Below are 17,906 nucleotides of genomic sequence, written 5' to 3' on the forward strand. Positions count from 1 at the left end.
AGATCCATTGCTCATTCAACATCTGCACCTATAATCATGCCTTCGTAAAATTTGAATCGCATGCGGGCTAGTTCCTGCATTCTGCGTTTTGGGTCATTGTCTCGTAAATCTTCCCAGAGGTACACACACATCTCTTCAAATACATATCTTTGAGTGGATGAATCCCACTGACGGAAGACTTCCATAACAGACTGAACATCATATCTTACAGTATCAGTGACCCATTTGCGCGCTAACTCATTCAGCACTTCTCTTTCCTCGTAGTCGGGTAATTGACTACGCAACTGTCTACGTTCTGTTTTAGGGGTCGTTTTAGGCGACCCAAAGAAGGGCGAGAATAGACCAGTGACAGTACTTGCCGCTCTCTGTCTGACAGAAGGAGAAGCTTGCGGCGAGGCAGATGCGCCAGAAAAGACCGGCTGATGTAAAGAGGAAGTTGAAGCAACAGCAGAGGAAGTCGAGGCAGTAGCAGACGTAGTATCATAGTGAATAGTTGGAGCAGTAGGCAAAGTCGTAGAAGTAGATGGAGTATGTAGCAAAGGCGGCGGCCCTTGAGAAGGCTGCGCCGGAGAAGTAGGAACCAGCTGAAGAGGAGCTGGAGCTGGTGCTTGTGCAAGAGCTGCTTTTCGTGCGCCAGGGCGCGGTATAACAATACACCTCGGGGGTCCAACAATACTCGATGTATATGGGGGTGGTGAGTTCAATAAATGGGACATTAATGGATCTTTCTCGGATGTTCCCTTTGAGTCTTGTCCCCCATGTGGTAACATCGGGTAGCATTTATCTACTGCTAGTTTCTTGCTTCTGAGCATTTGTTCACTTTCCTGCTCTTCCTCATTATCCCTGTATGCGATGGCAGCTTGTACCATCGACATGCCTCTTTTATTTTTCTTTGCTAATTTTATTTCTTTCTGTTTGGCTTCTTTGCGCCATAAGCGAAAAGAGTCAAACATCGCCGGCCGGGCTTTCTTCTTGAACAATTTGACCTCGAGGTTGTCTAATACTTCTGAGTCAAAACTACCATATTGGGGCCATTTTAAAACACCATCCTTGCGGGTGTATTTTATCCATACTTCATTATACGTGATAGGACCTACTCCGTGCTTTATATATAACTCATATGTTGGAGTTCCAATCGGAGGAACCGGACACGAATCCTCTAATCGGGAGTCCTTACTACAACCAAGACAAAACAAGTTTCCAAGTCTGCTAAGACCAGGCATCTTCGCTCACTAGTCTAGCTTCAAACTTCAAGGGATTATCTAATTATGATATTATCGTGAATACACGAATCCCTCGGTTTTGGTGCTTGCAAGAACCAATACAAACCGTATCTCTGGGATACCAAAACTAAGAACCAAACTAAGGACTGGGAGACGCTCCACTTATACTTAACTGAATATTGAAGATCGGTGACGTCACTAGAAGACTCTTCTATCGTTTCGCTCTACCAAGGATCACTGGGTCCAAAACAGGGCGTTAGTCAGGGCAGCAGTCCTTCGTAGCCGTCGGGACGCGGGGAACCTCGCAGCAAAGACCTTCAGAACCACGTCGACATGCAGGGGTCGCTGAAGTGGCTGGCCGTCCTCTGGAATTTTCATACGAAGCTCCTCACGAACATCTGGCTTGGACCGTCAACGCTTGATACCACCCCGAAATGGGCGCCAACTGAGGTGCAGGGTTTTTAGGAACCCGGTGGTGCCAGGGGTAACACCCGGGGACCTCTGAGTTCTCCCTGTTCCGGACCACAGAAACACAGAGTTTTCTAGTTGAAGTCAGAGATCGAGTTTTATTGGCTGCAACCAAGTAACATGTGTCCTAGAAGTACGACAGCACGGGCCGTAAGTTCTCAGGAGACTGTTCGTTTTTACAGAACCAGCCTTCTCCTTATATACATGAATAACAGCTGCGGGCAAGAATTCTTGGGTTTATGATATGGTTATACACATATTTCTACAACAATACAAAGAGCGAAGTCATGCTGGTCAGCACATATTTTGGATGTCCAGTTTGTGATGGATTACCCCGCCAGATCCAGAATTCCCATCAGATATCTATGAAACACCAATAAGGTCGGGCACCCTCCCATCATAAAACGGGTCATAAACAAGAAGCATGGACAGGTGTATGTGTATGTATGTATAGGCATTTATATAGCGCACTACTTACCCGGAGGGTCCCAAGGCGCTTCGACCGCTGCGAAACCCTTCCTGGCTTCCCTGAGACAGTGAGGGACATAGGAGAAGGACAGTGAGGGGCAGAGGAGGAGGACAGTGAGGGGCAGAGGAGGAGGACAGTGAGGGGCAGAGGAAGGAGCAGGAGTGCGAGGGACAGATGAGGGAGGAGAGTGAGGGACAGATGAGGGAGAAATATAGTGAGGGACAAAGGAGAGCGGACGGTGAGGAACAGAGGAGGACAGTGAGGGACAGAGGAGGAAGAAGGACACTCCTCCCACCTGGTCTGTGGTGTTACATGCATGTTCCACTCCTTGCTGGTCTGTAGTGTTATGTGCATGTCGCACTCCTTGCGCTTGGTCTTTGGCAGGGCACACGCAGCAGCTGAGGGGCTGTGGAGCCCGTGCCGGCGGCATCGCTTCCCGCCGTTTACCTCTTGTGTCTGCACAGGCGCAGTGCCTCATGCCTGGAGCAGGAGGAGACAGGGCGGGATTCAGATGCACACGATTGGTTGATTGGGCAGGGGAGGCCTGTGATTGGATCCTTCAAACAGGGAGAGGGGAGTTCAGTCGGAGAGTCCCGGAGAGGAAGAGTCATGGAAGACAGAGACTGCAATACTAATGAGGGACAGAGGAGGACAGTGAGGGGTAGAGGAGGGAGAAGAGGAACAGTGAGGGACAGAGGAGAGAGAGAGAAGGTAATGGACTTGGCCCTTCTGGCAGGTTCACCCCTGAACTTTTTGCCTGGTGTTATTAAATAATTATAGTGATGTCTTGGTTTCTGCGCACTTTCACTGTGTCCCAGTGGAAAGTGCGTGTGCACTCTGAGTCCGTGTGGTGAGATAGGCCTGCCCTCCCATAGGAATGCATGGGGAATGTATGTGTCCCTGGTAGTTCCTGATGCGTGGGGTGTGCAGGCTCGAGTCTGGTATGTGCGGACTCGTGTGATTGAATGCTGCGCAATGATATGTTCATCGTGTTTGTGCCTAATATGGAAGTGCCACTTCTAGAAGTGTGCCTGAGTGTGTTGGCGTGTGATTGGCTGGAGCTGGCTGGTGAGCTAGGCTCCAGGAGTCTGGATGGGTCTGTCCGGTGGTGAATGTGGAGATTAGCATGCTGATGGCTGGGGAGGAGTGCACCTGGGATCCTGAATAGGACTGGGCTTTCCCCACACAATGCTGGCTCCGCCCCCTGTGGTGCGTCTAATGTCCCTAGCCCTGCCAGTGAATAGAGTGAGGGGCTGAGCACATAAAGGGTGCTCCCATACCAGCTGAGACTGGTTCTTCCCCCCACCCTGCACCTTAGACAAAGTATTTCTCTTTATAAAAGGAGGCTGTGACCTCTTGTCAAATGTTCTTGTTCCCAACTCGAATCTACCAGGGGAGTGCTGCTGCTGGGGCCCAGGGGAAGGCTTGCCTCCCTGGGCCCTGCCCAGCCCCTGGATGCTGGAAGACTCTTTTGGACCCTTCTGCCTTGCTGGAGTATTCCCAGGACCTTGAGGAGACTCTGGGGGCTGCCCCAGCACCTTGAGTGTGCTGGCTCTTCATTTTCCATGCCCCTAGCTGTTCCTGCGCTTTGTCCCCCTCTGGGAGCGCTTTACGTGAGCTTGGCAGCGTGGAGCTGCTCTCTGTTCTGCTTGTGCTCCTCGCAGGTGTCCACCCTGCCTTATGCCCCATTATCATTATTTTTACTGCGGGTGCTCACCCCGCTTATTAGGGTCCTTAACTGGTGCCCACCCCGTTTCTACTTTTATTTTTGACCTCAAGGGTGCCCACCCCTCTTTTATGCCCTGAGTTTTCACCGTCGCAGCCCTCGTGCCGCAAAACAGGAAGTCAGGCACTACGGTGCCTGCCGTGGGGCGGGACTTCCGGTTTGCCGGAGGAAGTCCTGCCGTGCAGTGATTGGCCGCTACCGCCCGGAAGAGGAGTTTGGTCCGGAGCCATGGTAGAGGGCCGCCCCAACGTTTTCATAATGATTTCTCAGGGCACAATATCGATTTAAAGGGCCTGAGGAGCCCGTGCTGAGCCCCGTGGCTCCAACGATGGGGGCATTTATTTCTTCAAGGAGCCAGAGTGCTCCCATGCTCAAAGTTATTTCTCAGAGCCCAGAGGGCTCCAATGTGCGCAGTATTTCTCGAGCCTAGAGGGCTCAAACTCTTTTGCGCAGTCTTTCCACCAGAGGGCCAGTGAGGCCCTCCTGTCGCAGATCCTTTCCAGCTGCCCAGCAAGTAGTGGGCAGCTGCACCGTTTAGGTTCTTTCTTTTAGGGACATGTTCTCTGGACTTTAGGAGTGAGGCGCACTCATTCATCCCTACCCGGGTCTTCCCCAGCTGCGCAGCACTTAGTGCCAGCTGCAGCGTTTAGGCCCTGTCTTGACCCTCAGCTGCCCAGCAAGTAGTGGGCAGCTACTAAGTTTAGTTTTTGGCGCAGTGGCGCAACCTGGACTTTGATGTAAGTTCTGTGCTAATGTAATTTCTGCGAATTGTTCTGCGCTGCACTTCTGAATGGGTTTTGATGCGTCATATGCCTTGTTCTTACACCTCTGAATGTGTTGTTCATGCATCATGTGTTCTCCCGTGCTGCACCTCTGAATGTGTTTTGATGCATCATGTGCCTTGTTCTTACACCGCTGAATGTATGTTTATGCATCATGTGTTTTGTTCCCATGCCTTTACCCCTAAATATATGGTGATACTTAGGTGGTTGTTTTCTCCTAGTAGAGGTGTTTCTAGTGAGGTCCTGGTTCCCTGCGTGACATTCTCCTAAGGTGGTTAGGGTTGCGTAGGTGGTACTTGCCTCTTACCAGTGCTTACTGGTTGTGTGCTACATGATTATTTGGTGTTTAACTATCTCCAAGGGCTTGATACTGAGCTTGCCCCCGACCAGAGTCCCAGGACCAGTGGACTCTATTGTGCCTTCCCTGACAAATTGCTGGGACTTTTCTGATCTCCTTGGGCTGCTGGGGCCTCACCTGAAGTGTGCCTCGCTCACTCCCCTGCAGCTCGTGCCTAGCCGCCCCCGCCAACAGCCGCACTGCTCCTTGTGAAGCCGTGCTCTGCTCCGTCTGGGCCGCCCGCATCCTGCACCACGACAGCTTGTGCCTGGGCCACCCTCATGCCTCGAGCCGCGCCGCTCTCCTCTGAGCCGCGTCCGCTTCGCTGGGCCACCCGCACCCTGCCCCACTCCTCCTCTGAGCCCACACCTTGGTCTCCCCAACCAAATGCTTGTAGCGCGCGGGTCGCCACCGCCCTCTAAGGCCTACTGAGAAGATCAATCGCATTATCCCGCGCAACCAGAACGGAAGGTACGGTCCGTATCCGCCGCCAGTTATTATATGTTCTATGTTCTAAAAGTGTTACTTCAAAAAGTGCTTATTCCTGACAGTAGTCCAGGTGACCCTGTCCTGTACATATATCCCCTGTAAATTCTGCCCGTGCCTCTGGCACATTGTAAAGTGTGTGTTTACTATCTAATGTGTTTTGTAATACAAAGGCTATTTTTACATATACCTTGTGTGGAGTTCTTTTTGTGGGGGGCCTGGGATGTTGTTGCTGGTGAGTGCTTGCGCAAATACTAAACTTACATTGCCTCCGGGGTAAGCCTTACTGCTTGTGTCACGCTACCAAGGGGGTGAGCAGGGGTTATCTTGGCGTGTAACTTCCTTGCCCTGATTTGGGAATGGTGGTCTCTGACTGACTTTGGCGCAAGCCCTGGCCAGCCAGGGATCCCATTTCTAACAGAAGGACAGTGAGCGACCGAGAACAAGACAGTGAGGGACAGAGGAGGGAGAAGAATGACCGCGAGGGACCGAGGAGAGAGGAGAAGGGCAGTGAGGGACAGAGAACAAGGACAGTGAGGGACAGAGGTGGGAGAAGGACAGTGAGGGACAGAGGTGAGAGAAGGACAGTGAGGGACAGAGGAGGGAGAAGGGCAGTGAGGGACAGAGGAGGGAGAAGGACAGTGAGGGACAGAGGAGGGAGAAGGACCGTAAGGGACAGAGGAGAGAGAGAGAAGGACAGAGAACAAGGACAGTGAGGGGCAGAGGAGGGAAAACAAGGACAGTGAGGGACAGAGGAGAGAGAAGTAGGTCAATGAGGGACAGAGGAGAACAAGGACAGGGACAGAGGAGGGTGAAGGGCAGTGAGGGAGAGAGGAGAAGGACAGTGAGGGACAGAGGAGAGAGAAGGACCGTGAGGAACAGAGGAGAAGGACAGTGAGGGACAAGGACAGTGAAGGGTAGAGGAGGAAGAAGACCGTGAGGGACACCTATAGTTTAAATATTCTCATTCAAATTCAATGACAAATATACAACTTAACCTTTGAGACCTACGAGAAGCTTTGCTGGAGGAACTTATTTTATTTTTTGTCTGCATTCTTACAATTGCTTAGAATGGATTACATTCAGGATGAGGTTACTGTCAATATTTACAAGAACCTGGCTGATATATAAATCAAGCTGGTCCTCCACTCTGTCTTCTGTTTTCTCATATATATTTATTTTTATTGTTTGTGCTTTGTAACGCATTTGATGACGGCAAACACATACTTTGTCTGGAATTTCAGCTGATGTAGCAAATGCAACAATTTCCATTCTGAAACTTTCTAACACATTCTCAGTAATTACATCATAATTGGTAATCTGCATTACATTTTCATTTTCTTCAGTCTGTTTTTATGACCAAAGTATGTCATCTGAACATCGTCTATGACAGTAATCACTTCAGATTGATTACCATGTAATAGACTGCCATCTAGGGGTTGTAAATCAAGTGCTGGACTTTTCACAATCTACAACTTTCTAACTGGTTGACCGTAACGTTTATTAGGATGGTGCACAGACAGCATCCCTAAATTATGAGAAGTACAGCCACAAACCTGCTTTGATGAGCAGGCCAATTAATTTCCTTGTAGGTTTGACAGATTCCTAACTCTGCAAGGATCTAGAGTAGACTTTGTAAAAGTTTTATTATTAGCTTCTCAGCTGCTCTGCTATACTTATTTAAGAAAAACGTAAGTTGTTCAACAGACCCTTGTCACATGTTGGTAAATTTGTCTACATCTCCCCTCACAGACAGGGCCTTGTGGACATTGTTGTACCACTTGATCCCTTATGTCATGTTCTCTGACACTAATTTCTCTTTCTTTACTGGGTTTCCTTCATTTGTTTCATAGGCACTTGTATGAACTGCAAACACTAAAGTATTCTACTGTGACTAAATCTCATCATTTAAAAATGCCTCAGTACTGGAAGTGTGTTTCCACTATCCTTCAAAGATAGTGCAGGAGTTCGATGTGTTCGTTTGTACCTTTTTGTCAACATTTATTTAAAGTGAAAGTACTAGTTTATCTAAATGCTTCATTCTAACTAAAATGAAAATGACTAAGTTTCTCTTCAAATGAAATGCTTTCTCTACTAGACTCTACAAAGGCTTTCTGTCTGTCTTCACCTCTCTCGAGGATGTCATAATATTCATCACTATCCCACTACAAAAAAACTTCTGGCGAAGTTCTTTCAATTTCTTGTCTCTTATACAACCTTCCTGATGTCTCCTCTTCATATTATTTTGTTGTCCCACAAATGCAGCCGATCTCACCTTGCATGTTGATGCTCCTTTGTTTTTAGTAACACCTGTTTGAGAAAGTTTGTCTTTACTAAAAAATAATTATGAAAGATCGACTACTCTTACCAGATTTTTCATTTTGTCTCTCATATCTTCCTGTAATTTTCTCAGTTATAGCTTCACTCCCTTTCACAAAATATGCCTGTAAAATCTTTCTTTTGTTTTGTTTGCATGGTTACTGACCTGTAAGTCCTCTTGAAAATGGAGAAGGAATGTTAAGTTAATTTATTTTAAATAGGTATATTACTGTAAATTTTAATCTCTCTAAAATATAATACTATTCACAACATGTTCATGATGGAGCGGAAACAATATATAGCATACTTTGGTCAGAATCTGGACACTGGTAAGACCTCTGCACAGAGTGAAAAGAACAGTTTTCTAAGTTACTGCCTTTGGAAAGGGTGAACACAGCGAATAGAAGATTGGATAAGGGATTGAATTGTCTGATAAAATCACTGTACTTAGGAAATGCTACTTCTGCAAAGACCATTGAAAAGGATGAAAGCTGTATATAATAGCATAAGATGAGACTTATTTCTCTTGCAAGTTCCGTGTTTTGAGTGCGAGATATATGTAGAATGGTACAGTGATGGACCATACCCCTCTGAAAATATATTTTAATAGAATGTAGGCTGTGCATAGCTTGATTGGGTAAGAGACTGGCCTCTCTGCAAGCAGCTCTTTATAGGATATAGAGTGCATGTGGAAATATTTAGAGTGGCACTGGCTAATGTGCAAACACCTTTCAACAGGTTGAAAGCTGTTCATAGTATGATTTTATAAAGGACTGGCCTCTCTGGTAAGACCTCTGCATAGTATAAACACTTTGGGGCCTATTATGATGTTGGGCGAATGTCTCAGAAACTGGACCAACCGACTTCCAGTCAGCGGTCCGACCGCCTGATTGGGATGGGACCAAACACAGTTTGGTCACATTCTGACTTTTCCCTATTGGAGCATGTGTTAAGGCCATAAACTGGCCTTAGTACATGCTCCCATAGGGAAATGGGAGGTGGGGTTAATACCTGTATCCCGTGGCAGGCACCTCAAGTTGCCTGCCACGGGGTACAGGGATAAACAGGGGGCATCATAGCCGGGTCTGGTGGCTCAGTGGACTAATGCGTCCACTGCAGGGGCCTGTGTTCGACCTCATGGTCACAGGTTCAAATCCCGGCGGGTCCACTCAGCCTTTCATCCATCTGAGGTCGATAAAATGAGTACCATTGAGTTGGGTAACAATAAACATCTGTTATTCAGCGCCAAGAAACCGCTGGGTGAAAGTGCGCTTTACAAATACACATGTTATGTTATGTTATGTTATCATAGGTCCTCCCTTAGCCACCAACCGGAGGCCACTAAGGAAAGGGGGCACTGCTCAGGGCCCCAATACTCTCTCTCTGACAGGCTTTCCATGTCAGAAAGCCCAGCTTGTAAAACCTGCCGGAGAACAAGTATCGTAATCGGAAAGGCGGCCAATTGGGATTACTGGCCGGTCTCCGACTGGCCGACTGGATCCTTGAGCCCATCAGAAGCCAGCCATAATGACCGGCTGATTTTGTTTCTAACCGCCAGCATTGTAAAGCGGCGGTTGGAAATTAAACCGAGATGAGGCCCAGAAAGGCTCCGACCAATGGTCTGTGCCTTTTCGGGCTGCATCGTAATCGGCCCCTATGTGGTAAATGATTAGCGGATGATTGGCCAATCTGCAAATACCTTTCAACATGATAAACGTTGAACATAGTCTGATTGGATGAGGTAATGGCCTCACTAGCACGACCTCTTTCAAGAGTGAAGTCTGTACATAGCAGGATTTAATGTGGAACTCACCTCTCTAACAAGACCTCTGTATAGGTTGAGGATTGTATGCTAAAAAGATTAAACTGTGGTACTGCCCACTGTGCAAACACCGTTCAACAGAGCACAGCCTGCACATAGTAGGATTTGATGAGGTAGTGGTTGTGAGAAAGTGTCCTCTTTCTTGCATGGTATGCCCCCACTTTTTGCTGAATTGCTGATGTGCTTTGACTGAGTGTTCCCTGGACTCCTGCTAATCAGGTACCCAGGGCCTGTGTTCCTTCCCTAAATACTGCATTGAAGCCTAAACCCAATTGGCATATCCGGCCACATGTCCCTGGTAAATGCTACCATAGGTACCCAGGTCATTGTGACCAGAGAAGGCCCATAAGGGCTGAAGCACTTATTGTGCCACCCTTAGAGGACATGTGCCCGGACACACAAACACTGCCTTGGAAGGCTGTGTGTCTGGGTGCAGAACAAAACAAAGACTCTACATGGCGCACATTCCTGTGTTCCATGCCCACAAAACACTGCCCTGGTATACATTAGTCACCCCTCTAGCTGGGTTCCCTATGCCAGTGGTGAGGGTACAGGTGCATGAGCCCTGTAGCTCTACAGTACCCAGGTCCATTCCTGGGCACTGTAAGTGCAGTGCTGCCAATAAGAGTATATGGTGCTGGGAGGTTGTCATTACGAACTCCACAGCACCATAATGGCCACACTGAAGACTGAGAAGTTTGGTATCTTGGGGTTGGGGGGGACCCAGCCAGCCAGGGATAAGCTCCTGCACCCCTCCCACTCCAGAGTGGCAGAATAGGCGGTGTACCCACCCCAGGGAAGGGACCCATTGTTCTCTGACCTTTTACCTACCTGGAACACCCCTAAATTTAGTATTTAGGGGCCCCTGAACCTTCCATTCTCAGATCCCGATACTACAAGAACAAGAAGAAAGAAGACCTGCAGTGCAGCTGCTAACAAGAGGGCGACACCAACTGACTTGGCCCCAGCCCTACCGGTTTGTCGACCCTCGAACCTGCTCCTGCTAAAACCCCGGCGTCTCCAATGGTCTGCAACCTCAAACAACGGAGGGCCTGACTGCCCTGCTCGACTAAAGACTGGGACTCCCACAAGCAGTGGCTCTGCTCAAACATCTGCAGCTTCTGGTGCCAACCAGGAACCGCAAATCTAGCACACTCTGCACCCGCTGAACCCAGTCAGTGCCCGAGTGAACAAAAACCACGAGGACGTCCCCCCCGCTGACTGGGACCAAGAATCTAGCACCCAAGGACCCCCTCCCTCGACGCTCCCGACGACGCCTGCAGCCTCATTACCAGGGACCCCCCCAACCGCGATCAGCAGAGGGTAAGATTTCCCGACACCAAAAGACACCCCGGCACCCCACAGCCCCCTGTGCCCAACTCCTGGGTGTCTACCCAACCTACAGCTTCCAAACTTACCCCTCGAAGTGGTGGTCGCACCTGAAAAATTTCTGTCCCCGAACCTGCAGCCTTTGTTTGTCTAGCAGCTTTTCCATTGAAATCAATTGGGTGCCCGATGACCCAAAAGCACCCTGCACCCTATCGCCCCAGTTCCACTGGAAGTGCACCAACTGTTCTGTTTGACTTCCCCACTTGCCCTGAGTAAGTGACCAGGAGCTTAGCTCCCACAGCCGAGTGGCTTGCCCGCTAGCAGCCACCAACCAAAGGACCCATACCTGCCATATGCTAACATTGGGCCTACTCGCTCTGCACCCGGCTGCCCCTGTGCCACTGAGGGTGTAACAACAGTACCAACCCGAACCTGGGAGACCCCTGAGTCTTACCCCGGAACCTTAACTCTGCCAGTCGAGTACTTGCCTGAAAACCGATAACCTACACTCTCTCCATAGGTTAACATAGCCTGGCTTTCACTTGGAAATTCCTTTAAGTGTCGAGTTTTGAAACTTTAAAATATTCACTAAAAATCATTCGATCAACGAAAACAAAATTACTCGCCTGTTATCAAGAGAGATCCCAGTGCTGGATTTAGGTACCCAGCACTGACCAGAAAAAGTGATTATAACTGTGATTTTTTTATAACCTGATTTTCCTCCATAGGATAGTGTCAATTTTTGCAACATACAAATATTCCTTAAAAATCGCCTGTTTAACAAAAACTATTTCCTTCAACTGTTTTCAGGAGATGCACCAGGGCTGAATCCTGGATCCAGCTCTGAGTAAGAAAAACGTTTGTAAAGTAAATTATATTGCAGCTTATTTAAAAATACCATTGAGTTCAATGTTATAATTGTTTTAAGTTTGTGTTGCCTATAGCAACCCCTGTATCATATTGCATTCAAAGTCTATTGCTCATTGAAAGTATTCAACTGTGGCATTGCATTCTGAGAAAGTATTTTTATACCAACCTGTGGTTCTAAAATAAAATAATATATATTTATATACAAAACAATTGGCCTAGAGTTTAGTTCTTGAGTGTGTGAGACCATTTGCTGACTGAGTGTGTACATCAAATGCTTTACACTGTCCTCTGATACTGCCTTACTGTTCGACCAAGCTACCACTTTAGAGAGTAAGGTTCTATCTAACTTTAACCTCTGCCAAACCTCTGGGGACTGCTGGACTCTGTACACACGGTACCTTACTTTGGTGCAGCTTATACAGAGCCACTTTCTTATAGTGGTCTCTCTACCAAGACCTGAGTACAGAGTGAAGACTGCATAGTAGGTTTGAATATGGGCTAGGCCTCACTTCCAAGAACTCTGTACAGGGTGAATGCTATACATTTTAACTACTTCTTATAAATTTGGATCACACTTTGTTTAATAAGTTTTTAAATGTATGTATTGTTCTGCATCTTTTATGATCTGTGATCGAAATAAAGATTAATGAAATGAAATGAATGCTATGCAAATAAAAAAATAGTAAATAACTTGTGCATCCGAAAACATGATTGAACAGGTTCAAGACTGCATAGTAGGATTACAGGGGGTCTGGCCTGTCTGCCGACACCTTTCTACCGGGGCGGCTCCTCCGCTAAGATGGAGGAGCGTCTCCCAACCGCCTTTCAGCACCATAAAAAAGGGCAAAAAAATGATAATGACGCAAGGTTATTATCAATTTAGTTTTCCGTGCAGATGCAGTTTTGCGGGGTGGGAGGCTGGGCAGTGCAGTTGGGAGGAGTGGTCTCACTCTCGAAGTGCGCATGACAGTTGGCCAGCTGTCTTGGGCCAGTCAAACATTCATGTGCACTTTGCATGTTCTCCACCCAGGGTGCTTTAAAGCCTGGGTGGAGACCATGCACAGGCTCCCACTCCCTGTCTGAGCGCGGAACAATGGCACTCAGACCAATCACTAGGCTGCATTGCAGCGTTGTGATTGACTCAGGGGAGCCTAGGGGATTCCTGCTTGCACAGAAGCCAGGAAGAGAGGATGGAGGCGAGGAGGTGGCCAGCCAACCAGCTGACAGTTGTCTTTTTTTTGTCTTTAAAACTCCTCTTCCTCCCCCCTTCTCCCCTACCCGTGCACTGCTGCTTCATGGAAGCAGCTGCTACTGCATCTCTGTAGTCTGAAGGCTGTATGTTAGAAGGGTTTAGTGAGGGACAGTACCCTCTGCATACACATTTCAACACGGTGAAGGCTCTGTCTACTTGGATTTGATGGGGGTCTAGCCTTTCTGTCAAGACCTCTGCACAGGCTGATGGCTGCATCTACAAAGGTTTTGTGTGGGAAAGTCCCCCCCCCCCCCCCCAGAGCATAGACTGTGCATAGATTGATTTGTTAAGAGACTAGCCTCTTTCCAAACAATTCTATATAGGATGAAGAGTGTATATGCAAATGTTTAGTGTGGCACTGGCCAGTCTGCAAACACCTTTCAGCTGAGGATTATATATGCAAATGGTAACTGTGGGTCTGGTTTCTATGCAAACATCTTTCAACAGGGCAAACACTGTAGATAGTAGGAGTTGTTAAGGTGGTGGCCTCTCTGCCGCAACCTGTTTACAGAGTAAAGACTGTGCATAAGAGACTTTGATAAGAGAAAGTCCTCACTGCCAATACCTTTGCACAGGGTGAAGTCTCTGCGTAGAAAGACTACGAACTTGTCACTGACAAAATGTTCGAACAAGGTGAAGGCTGTGCCCAGCAGGATTACATGAGGGACTGACCTGTCTGCTGATTCCTCTACATAGGGAGAAGGTTGTGTGTAGAAGGGTGTAGTTCGGGACAAGTCTCTGCAGACTCATTTCAACAGGGTGACGGCCGTGCCTATTCGGATCTGATGAGGGACTAGCTTCTCTGCCAAGACGTCCGCAAACGCTGCATGTACAAAGGTATTATTAGGACTGGCCCCTCTGCAAACACATTTGAACAGGGGTGAGGCTGTGTCTGAGGGTTTGGGTGTATTATATGTTTTGGCTGGGCAGGCTTACTTTGTAATGCACTCCCAAAAACTGTTGTAGGTCCAGTTAGGTGCATTTGAAAAACATTAAGGGCAACGCTCAGTAGCTATGGTTTTGAGCAGCAAGGCTTAAACAAAGGAACTAGTGTAAAGAATTTAACCGTACCAAACAACGAAATAAGAAAATCACACAACATGAAAGAAATCTGACACCAATTTATATAAATAGATTATATTTATCTGAATTTTTAGAGACCATGATGAGCAAATTCCATCAAAGTGTTTCGTAGATATATATTTTTAAAGAAAACAATGGTATAGTTTGTAAACTTTTGAAATGCTTGTAAGGGTTGTGTTTGACTACTCTGGTCTGACTTGGATGACCAAATTGGAATCGATGGAGGTCTGGGGGCCAATAAGGTGTATTTAGACAGTTACCTGGCCACCAAAGCTTTTTCCAGTCCAGTGCCAAACTTTACAGCCAGAGCACCATAGACTTCAATAGAGTTGGCCTTATGCTGCGGATACAGGAGATGGAAGATGGTCAAGGATGCTCTAGGAGCTGTTCAGTCGACCGGGGTGCCTTAGCGGTTATACCTTGGTCCATGAGTCTGGTGGGGTGACTTTGGCTTCAGAGGTCGGTGTCCCTCGAAGTCCTCTTTGAGACAGTAAAAGCCCAACTGTGGCTGTGCTACCGGTCTCCATCCACAGTAGTCCCACTGTATCCTTTGGCGAGGCTGGGGTCCGTCTTTGGCAACCCATCTGGACTCAGACAACACTCCCGGGTCTGGCTGACTTGATTGCACCTTTTGGCCCTCAAGGACCAGTCTCTCGGGGCACCCACTGGCAGTCAGCTATGATTCTTCTGGAGTGGCTACTGACTTGCCAAGTTGGGCTACTTCAGCTTTGATGGTTGTTGGACTGGTTCCACAGGTTAGCACACTGGCCCTTGGAGTCACTTCTTTGGGCTGGGTCTTAGGAGCAACTTTTGTCCAAAGCCAGGAGCCACAGGCACAGGCCTCTCTTTGCTAGGCCAAGGTTCGCCCGGTGCAGTCCAGTAGACATGCAGCCTCTCTTTGCCAAGTCCAGGGATCAGCAAGGCAGTTCTTTGTTGGTCCTCTTTCCAGTTCCGAAGTGATCTGGGGTCCAGGGTACCATATACTAGGGAATTATAATTATGGCTCACTGTTTTCCGATTCTCACTGATTTTCACAGACAAATACAGACAGAGAATAATTAATTTCTTTGTCTGTGTTTATTTTTAAATGTGCTAAAAACTGAAATTGGGTTGCTTTTTGAGTGATTCTAAATATTCTTTGAAATGACTGCCAGGCAAATAGCTGTGTTTAGAAATAGAAAGGCGTTTTAGTAAAGAGGTTTAAACATCATTAGATATGCACAAGGTTGATACTGAAATTTGCATATTTTCGTATAAGTGCATTGATTTATCTTGTGCAAGTGTTCATATCACTGTAAGTAAGTATTTTATTTGTTGATTAATTAAAATCATTACAAACAAGAATAGATAAAAGCAACCTACATAAACAAACATATACTATGCACAGAGTTATAATCATATTAAAATGATCATCTAAAATTGCATTAATACAGTCAATTCCATAATGTTTAAGCGTTTACACACTGATTAAAATACAGGTATTAACTAGAGTACAATATATTAGCAGCAATCACTGTTATAGCAGCATTTAACTTAAAGTGACAGTGTTAGCAGTAGGAAATACTAGTATAATACATTTTTTGCTGTTTTCCATTTGCTAGCTATAGTAAAGTGCAATGTGCATAACTATAGTAAATTAAACTAATAGACCCGTCAACTGGCATACATTTTGATTTAAACAATTCCTAAAATAAGTTTCTTTTTTTTACTTTGGATCACAATAAACAGTTATTTACTTGTTCTTCGTCTTTGAGTTTCTTCTCAACAATAATAATGAACTTAACAGAGTGGTAGGTAAGTTTTATATTGGCCCCACTCAAACAGGTAATAATTGCTTGCCTGCATGTTCTAATTCCTAATTCATTAAAAATAGGTTTTAGGATCAACTTCCGAGCCTCTGCCACAGCTGGACATAAGGTTACGATTTGTGTTAGTGTTTCCTCCCTTTGACTACAAAGCCTGCAGATGCTCGATGCCCATTGATTTTCCCATTTTGGTATACCATCCTTTGTCGGATATCTTCCCAGCCTTAAATACATCAATTTATTCTTAAGCCTAGGTTTTAAATGATAAGACAAGTAAGATTGAGGTGACAGCCTACCGAAAGAGTTAGCAACTGTCCAGAAATGACTTCTTTTTCTTAATTCCTCCTTGTCCGCTATAGTCGTTAATAATGCAGCCATTTGATTAACTTCTTTTTTAAAAACTATCCTGCTCCTCAATTCATCAGCCAAATTAGAGCAGTCAAATTTACTTATGCATTCATTAAAATACAGCTGCCAATTTTTTTAATATTCCCCTTCTGAGATTTCAAGCCAGCATAACTTTGCCAGTGAGCCTTCCTCTGAATGGACTAATGTTAAAAGAGACTCCAAGAATGTAGATTGAAGCGCCAGAGATTGTTTTTTCAAACCAAATTCCAGTCTTATGTTTGCTCGACTAATATATTTGGGGATTTTAAAAAACGTTTTATATATTCTAATCTCTATATCGTCGAGCACTTTAGCGTCTTTGCCCCTAAAGATGAATGAGCAATATTCCAAAGATGGCATTAATTTTGCTCGCATCACCTTTATCAGATGGTCGTAATTGGGGCATAATAGTTTGTCTCTTAATTTTCTAAATGCAAGTGAGCAACCCCTAGCTTCAAGACTGTTAAAATGCTGTCTAAAAATCAAACCATCGTCAGACATGATTCCAAGGTATTTGTATAATTTCACATTTTCAATTATCATACCGTTAATATTCCACTCTTTAATCCTAGGCTTCCCTTTTCCCATAGTCATTATCTTTGTCTTTTTTATATTAATTGTCAGACCGTTTTGTGTAACATAACCATTAAAAGAGTTAATTAACCTTTTTAATCCTATTTCTGTTTGGCTCATTAAAATCGTATCATCTGCATATTGCATATATTTGATTTCCTGGCCATGAATAAAAGGCGAATGCGAATTTATAAATGGGCTGGTAAATCAGCCATAAAAAGATTAAAAAGGCAAGGAGCCAAGACACACCCCTGTTTTAGTCCCACATTTGTAACTAAACGTTGGGTCATGTGTTTACCATCGCCTATTTTGATTTGCTCCCAGGTGTTGGAGTATAGCAATATAGTAATTTTTAATAGAGACTCTGGAATACCCCAATTCTGTAGCTTCCTCCAAAGTCTATTTTGTGGTACAGAATCAAAAGCGGCTTTTTAATCAATAAAACAAACATATAATCTTTGCTTCCTACTTTTGGCTCTCTCACCTAATAACGTTAATAAAATCAAATTCGTATGGGTTGATTCGCCCCCTCTAAACCCTGTTTGAAATTTAGGAATCAGCTCCTCCTGTGAGGCCCAAGTCTCTAACTCTTCCAGCAAGCAACTAGCAAATATTTTTGCCTCTACGTCAGTGAGTGTAATTAAACGGTAACTAGCCGGATTATCCTGCGGGCCACATTTGTAAATCGGCTGCATAATACTCCCGTGCCAGGATAACAGAAGAAGACCTGATTTAAGAATTTCATTAAATAAAAGCATTAATAACTCAGGCCAATTACTCAATTCAACCTTAAATATTGCATTCGGGATACCGTTTGGACCCGGTGCTCCGTTGGATTTGATCCTTTTTATCGCCTTTTTTACTTTATTGAGCGTCCAGGGTTCCATATGCACTATACAATGAGGAGGAGAGATGCCGCCCCCACTCCCCTTATCTTTTACTTTTTGCATGTCAACTAATCTATTATTATTATAT

Source organism: Lissotriton vulgaris, chromosome 1_1 (genome assembly GCF_964263255.1).
Source record: "Lissotriton vulgaris chromosome 1_1, aLisVul1.2, whole genome shotgun sequence".
In the NCBI taxonomy this organism is placed as follows: Eukaryota; Metazoa; Chordata; class Amphibia; order Caudata; family Salamandridae; genus Lissotriton; species Lissotriton vulgaris.